Consider the following 8,013-nt stretch of genomic DNA (forward strand, 5'->3'; position numbering starts at 1 on the left):
GAAGTCGGTGAAATTCCGCATGCCCTTGCTATGGCCCTAAGGCTCATATCAGTGTTCCTTCGTAGTTGAAAGACTAAGAAATGGTTAATAAGCTGAATACTATGGGAATCGTATATACCCCTATTACTTTTATTCTTTAATTAAGAGGCGAAAAATGTGGCATGTTGGAACAGACATCTTTACGCGAACGTTCCAGTACCGACTGCCATGTTTTGTTACATGAAATTTACACCTTATCACGTACAGACAATCAGTGACACAATGTTGGATGTCAAAATTAGGCATGCATCTAATTAGGGTCAAACCTGGACATGAGTGAATTTTCCATGAAAGAGCATCATTTATTTTAACAACACAAGGTGTAATTTAGGAACAAAAGAGTAAACAAAATATGAGCGAGACACAGTTCATTGTTGGCCCATGACTTCGCCATGGCCAATGTTAATAATCGAGCAATTGATACATTCAAGTTTCACATTAAACATGTTATTTTTAACACTTACTTTGAAAAAGTGGCATAATTTGCAAAACAGACAAGTTACATGCAAAACAAGAACCGAGACTATGACACGTGTGTGCCCGGAATTAATATCAACAGAGTCACACAAAATAAAAATTTAACATATTTCGCTGCTGGATTCTCTGTCATTTTGCTGACGCAAAACAAACCAATGCTTGAAATTCACTTGGAAAGCATGCAACAAACTGAACTATGACTGAAATGTTAAATTAATCATCGGCACATTGAAAGTGTAGCCGATTGTCTCGCCTAAAAAAACAGCTCAGATAACGTCACGCAACACGTGGAAGAAACCTCCTCAAGCTTGTACATAATCGTTGACAAAATGAAACCATTAGACAACAAAAATCCAAAAATAACAGCTAACGTTGAAATTTAAGAATCTCGATTATTTCTTCGTAGTGAGAATTGGAAATGTTCAATTTCGTTTTGAAATATGCGATGTGTATGTTTTTCCTGACGTTTGTAATTTGCATAAACATTCAATTTTTTTTTTGCGTCCAATTGGACCCTTGATTCTATATCCTGTGCGTCCAAAAGAAAAACAAGTCCATCCCAGACTTAATGACGCACTCTGAATACATCTCTGGACATAATAAATTTGATTTGCTTTAACAATGGTGTAGTCTTAAAGTTACAAGACATGTCTGTTTTGTACAAGGAAAGGTTACGTTTTACGCAAACGTTGGCTGGGTAGCACTTATATTTTAAACAGAGTTTTCTGGACAGAGTGTAATGTGAAGTGCTATATTTCTATCCCATATGAACCATGTGAGCGTTAGCCCTACTGGTGGAAATGGGTCCACACAAGAACAGAGAAAAGCTCTGACCAGGGTGGGAATTCAACCCACGACCTTCGGGTTAGATCTCCGCTGCTCTACCGACTGAGCTTCAAGGTCAGACGGGAGCAGGCCGTGGGAACTGAAGATGTTAAAGTCACGGCAATGAACATGTACAAGTGCAAAAACGTGTAGCTCAGTCGGTAGAGCGGCGGAGATCTAACCCAAAGGTCGTGGGTTCAATTCCCACCCTGGTCACAGCTTTTGTCTGTCCTTGTGTGGGCCCATTTCCATCAGTAGGGGTAACGCTCACATGGTTCATATGGGATAGATATATAGCACTTCACATTACACTCTATTCAAAAAACTATGTCTGTTTTTTAGTCTCTTTGCACTGTATCCTTACCAACCGGCCCTTACCTACCCAGTGGCAGTAAGAAGTTTTATTGTTACTTTTGATAATTCGTGCATTGCAGTATTGCTTCTCATCCTGGGACATTTTGAACTAATAATAAGGCCATCCAACCACTGAAACTCCTATGCGACATAAAAATAGTTTAACTACGTCATTACTTTTTTTTTTAAATACCAAAAAATATGGGTCGGTTGGACAACACTAAACAGAGAAAAAAAAGAGGATTGCCTAAAGACCCTCTATAGGCACTAATTTTTTTTCAATCTTCTTTAAAAAGCTAAGAAAGCCAAGAAAACCTCTGCTACCTCTGGAGGTAAAACAAATCCGTCAAGGAAAGACAGGGAGAAGGCTATTTCTGCTCAGCATGACGAATTGGTTATAACTGAGATTCTGGGGAGTCCCTTGACACCAGCTCCCGCTCATCCTCAGTTTGGAGGGAAACAGCCAAAGCAACATAAGCCTCCAAAATTTATAAGTGTGTTGTGCAAAGAAGAGAAGGAAAGCTTACACAAGAAACTAGAGGATGTTACAGAAACTTTGCAGAATACCAAAAGAGAATTACTGAGGTTTCAAGAAGAACTGAGGAAGTGTGAACTTGTAATGCCCTATTGCTGTAATTCACTTTAAAAATGGTGTACCTGGGATAAAACTTACTGATTGCAGAAGACAAAAATGGTCGCTTAGCATGCACACCTGGCAGGTATTGAGAAGCAGAAGCAGAAGTGAGAAAGAAACCAATCAGGCTCATCTGTAGGTCAAGGGTTTGGTTTTATCAACGGAGTTGATAATGTAAATTGGCCACCGTACAGAGATTCTAAAAGCTGACGTTTTGAGCGTTAGACCTTCGTCAGAGCAAGAAGGAAAGCTGAATGAAGGGGTAGTTCACTCTGACGAAGGGCTAACGCTCGAAACGTCAGCTTTTAGAATCTCTGTACGGTGGCCAATTTACATTATCAACTCCGTTGATAAAACCAAATTTTTGTATACTACTTCCCCACCGACGCAGCACCACAGTTTCTTTAGAAACTACCCCTTCATTCATTTGTAGGTCAAGGGCCCTGTCCATAACCTTGATTTAAAGAAAAAACAATAATCATGTTCTGGCTTAGACAAACATTTTGCTTGACTTTTTTGCTACAGGAATGCTCAAAGCAAAGCGACCAACTCCCAGTGATCTAGATAGTGTTAAGTATGGCAAGCTGCCACGATCAGTGGGTGAAGCCCAAAACGTAAGTGTCTAACTTCTTAACTGTGCAGATTGGACACGTTTACGTTCATCAATGAATTCCGTTCAGGTTGATGGAATGCTGGCTGTGTTTGCTTTTCAGTGACTTAAAAAACACTCAACAATTCCGTGCCTCAAAATAATACTCATTACCTCTTAGTATTCAAAATACACATCATTTGATTGCACTGTATAATTAAAGAAAGCATTTACAAATGGCCTTTTCTTGCATACTAGTGGGAGGAGATTTCAAATGGTGTATGGTGCTGTCCAGTAAAAGTCAAGGCAGCAGTGAAGAATGCGTCTTCAAGAACAGGACTAGCACTTGCACTGTTTGGGTTCTTTTATCCTAAAGAGGAGCTTAGCGGAAAAAGGTTACATGAATTGGATCAAGATGTGATTGAAGCAATAACAGGTATGTAGCTACATGTATCTGATCAGTAGGAAACTTGCATGCAAACCTTTATCATTGTAGCTGATAACTTTAATTGCTTATTTTATCAAGTGATGAGGTAATATGTTTGTGTGGGATACCACAGGTTTCCCACACTTTTGCCATTGCCAATATTTGTAAATGAATATGCACAATCAGACAGAAAGCGACAAAATGAGTTTGTGGACGAGTTTTTTTCCCCGTGCAAAGTTGTGCGGTAATTGTATACAGGAAGCAAGTCCCATCTCCACTTCATGTGGAAGGCTAATCTGGATGATTCTGAGACAGACCTGTTACAGAAGAATGACAGCATCAAAGAGACTCTCAAAAAAGAGTTTCCTGTCTATCACTCTCCCTCTATGAGAAAGGAATTGATTCACCATTTGGGCAGAGGTACTGGTATCAAAAGTGGCATTTTACGTGAAGCTTACAGAAAATTGACGGGTGATCAATCTGCCCCTAACACGCTTTCCGAGGAAAAAGTGGATGAAAGAATCCAACATCTTTTTGATAATGAAGATTCAGACTTAGTATGAGATTTAAGAGTAATGAACAGCAGGCGATCTGAACAGTATTCAGATTTCCTTACTAGGTGTCAAGAGTTTGTGAAGGCAAAAGTGGAAGCTGCAGTAGATGATTGGCGCCATGACCAGGTTGACGAAGATGGGCAAGCAATCACACATCTGGCAATGGCCATGAGTGCTCGCGACTTGCATGAGGAGGTTGCTAAAGAGTGCCCAGAGGGAACTGCTATTCCTTCGGTCCAGTGGCTTCGACTGCAGTTTTGGCCTAATCGTGCTTCTGCTGCAGCACATAAAAAAAACACTGGCAGAATCAAAGTTAAATTTATGGTTGCTGCGAGGCAATTTAGAAAAGAACACATTGACTGTTACTACACATCAGCAATCTTCTGCTACCAGAAGGAATTTTGCGTTCAGTTTCGAGAAATAACAACTTTCGTTTGTGAGGACGATAAACACACTGTCAAGGTTGGCGAGCCGGACTACTCTGTGGCAGCAGTAGAGAGAGGGAAGAGAGTTGTAGTTGGAATCAACCAGACAATGATGGTTAGTGACCATGATTTTACCAAATTTTCATTGTCACCATCATTTAGTTTGGACGTGGAGATCCCACAAAATATGGATGGTAGCTTTTAATATGGCCAGGTGCATATTGGTCTTAAAGAAAATGGCTTTCAAAAGTCAACGGCATTGAGACACGCTACTGAACTTGATAAGGTTTAGAGTGAAGATGGCAATAATAATCCCATAGAGTGCCATTACCACAATGGAGGACCTGATCACAACTTGCGAGACCCGAATCCGAGATTTATCAAAGAAGCATCCAACCATAGAGGAAGAAGTTGAGGACAGCATAAAGCCTTGCAAAACACTTATCGCCAGTGTTTTCTCTCGTTTACAGCACAAGGGTAAAAGTTTCAAAGTTTTCAGTGCTGCCAAAAGTGAGGAACTCTTGCAGCTAGCGAACCAACTGAAACGCATTGATGGGGAATTTGATCCAAACACACTACTTCCATCTTCGCAACCATCGCAACCTGTTAAGCTGTGCTTGAAGCTGCAACAGTTTCTTGATAACCTCTGTGTGAAAGGTCATTACCAGTTTAGCATCAAGAAGTGTTCAGATGAAGAGTGTGTGTGTGGTGCATCAAGGACTTGGCAAGATGAGTTTTCGCAGCTTCACCACCTACCATTCCCAATTCCCTGACGAGATAAATACCTTCACTTTGAGGTAAGCATGGCATGACGTGTATTTAAATACAAACGGTTTACCTGATCATAACTCATAAATAGATATATTTATGTTTAGTTTCAGGACTTGTACGGTAAAGAAAACGACGGGGAGAAATATGTGCCCTCCAAAATACAAGCTGTGTCCAAACGTCACAAGATGCCTTTTTCGCCTTCGTCACAGAAAGCAATATCTGATGTTTCGTCTTATTAACATTTGACCTAAGAGCTCCTACGTATCCCTGGGGGAAGGTAATAATGTGTAAAGAAAGCATGCAATAGGAAATAATAAATAACAAAAAAAACCGCCTGCCCGCTCTCTTTTTTTGTAGAAATCCGAACGAGAAACGTGTTTTTTTTTTTACTTGGCCTAACTTAACCATAATAAAAATTACTTCAACTTTCTACCCTGAAAATTGAATTACATTGTACTGGCGTTAAATTTAATTTCTTATTATTTTTTTACCATGTCAATCATTATTAAGAAAGACAGGAAGAAAAATCTGGGGGGAGGGGTGGTTAACATTCTCTGGTTGCCTTGGGAAGAAAATGTTTAAAATAATATGATTTCAATTTAGCATTTAAGCTGATCCAGAACTGCTCATCAAATGCAATCCATTCTATGCTCATACCCTTACTTGTGTAAACCACAAAGGCACAACAGCGAGCACCGGTCACCCCCAGCTTGACCGTCTATGCTCTCCAGAAAAAAAGTGCCATCTGAACATGCATCTAGGGGTGTGACTCAGAATTTTGTTTCTGGGCAATTAACCTCAGATAGGCCAAAGGGATCTGAGCAGCCAGCGTCAACAACTTTCGCATCAGGTGAGGCCCCCAGATATGGTGTTTCTGGACTAACTACAAGGCCTGACTTCTGCACTTGTACAGGTCGACGGTTAGATAGTATATACTTTTGATATTGTTCAAGGGCTACTGGTTTGTATTTGATCCCATGATTGGTGCAGCTTGAAGTGAAAGGTTTGGGGTGTCAAAGGCTGTTCACTAAATTGTCATGGTGCTTTTTCCTGTTGCTAATAAGAGTTTTGCACTGTGAATCGAAGTTTTCTCTGGCTTTTCCACTCTTGACATCAGATTGCCTCTGAGTTTTCCTCTCAATTTCATTAATTTTATCAACATCAACCTGAAGCCTTTCCACGAAGTTTTTCTCTGCCTTTGTCATTCCAGGTGTTAAAACAAATGGTTCTCCTGATTTAAGTGGAAATCTTTAAAGTCAATTGTTCCCTGTAGTTACAGCCAGGGTCTCTCCTTGCTACTGAAGAAATGTCACAATAAACTTTAAAATTGTCCTCAGTATTTGAAAGCTGATAGCTTCCAAAAGACCCTTGAGGGCTTTTGCCAAATGTTGTATCTATACACGGGGTGTTGTTTAAGGTGGGAGTCATGATCTGCGCTAGAGCCATTTTTGAGTTTATGGCCTATAGCTTGGTGAGCAACTTGTTTTCATCTGCCTGCTGGCCTTTAATAGCCTTTATTGTTCGGGCCTTGTAAAGAAGGCATCTCACACCCTGATCTTTTGATAAAGATCTGTCCTGATCTTGGCGCGTTTTGTAAACAACTACTTCCTTAACTGGTTGTGGAGCTATTGTATCCCCTCTACCCTTGCGATGCCATTGTTGTAACATGGAGGTGCAGCTTTGTTTTGCCTGCATGTCACCCTCATTGTCCAGGTCATTGACATTCTTGTACCGATAAAGGGTGAACTTACAAATCTTCATCATCAAAGCTAACACATGATTACAGAAGCCAACTGCACCAGCAACACAAGTACAGTAGGCATGTTTGACCTTTCCACTCACAATACACAGAGTTACTTTTAAGTTTTGTGGCGCATCGTGCTTCCTGAAGCTGTGATGACAGCTCGACTTAAAATAAAAACAGTTGTCATCGCTTGCAACTAATATTCCTTTTAAGTATTCATCTTGAAGGAACATTGTTGCTTTTCTGATACTTGTTGGTACAGAGTGATTACTGCTGCCGGAGGAAATGTCTTTTCCCGATTTCAAGATATGTTGGTTCATTTCGGCCCGCGTAAAAAAAGGCATTCAAGTCAGATTTGTAGATCAGCCATCTGACGGATACTCAACAACAACACTAGTACTCGGAGTCGCGTCCTTCCTCGCCGCTTCGTGTTGTCTTCTTTTAGTGCAGATTTTGTGGACATCTAAATCTACAATGATGTGATCTCAGCCAGACTTAGATATTCTTCGACTCTTAATATGAGGTAGATAATAAATTTTAGGTGTGATTTGTTGACCAAAGTAACCGCTCACATGTGCAACGAGAAGTCTTACCTTTTAACCAATAATGCTTTTGTTTTCAAACCCTTTAAGGAATCACCCCTACATTTCAGCCAGAATCGTAATTCTTCGTTTTTCAATGATGATGGCTCTTTACCAGCTAACACAGCTTCCGCAATATTGTCTTCTGTCAAAACACGGGCAGCCATGCGTTGCCATTATAACAAAATCAGGAAAAAGCCGCTAGCAGAGGACTATCAGTACTAGTCTCGGGCCGATCCAAGCGGCAGCCATATTTGCCAATAAAGCGATCTTTGTCTTTACATGTAAGTTAATAAGAATTCCATTCTTTGTACGGTGAAACAAGAAGATACCTTAAGAGACTGGTTCAACAAAGCGATGATGGCGAGGATGATGGTGAGCTCCCTGTGGTGTAGTCTCTCCTTTTTCAGAAGGCATTGAACACTTTTTAAAAGACACATCAATTTAAGTTCTTGCTATTATCTGAAACGGAAAGCTGAAATGAAAGTTTCCACCATACATACCATGTGTAGCCCCCCTCCCTTCCGTTATGGAATAAACAGAACTTAATTAATATCAAGTCTTTTCAGACAGTGTTTACATAATGTCAAGCA

At 40.3% G+C, this 8,013-nt stretch overlaps 1 pseudogene; it reads right to left on the reverse strand.

The window, feature by feature from the left end:
- Nucleotides 1-5,639: 5,639 nt before the first annotated feature.
- LOC138053398 (uncharacterized) lies at nucleotides 5,640-7,587 on the reverse strand (annotated as a pseudogene).
- Nucleotides 7,588-8,013: the final 426 nt, after the last annotated feature.

This window comes from Montipora capricornis, chromosome 6, assembly GCF_036669925.1.
Source record: "Montipora capricornis isolate CH-2021 chromosome 6, ASM3666992v2, whole genome shotgun sequence".
NCBI lineage: Eukaryota > Metazoa > Cnidaria > Anthozoa > Scleractinia > Acroporidae > Montipora > Montipora capricornis.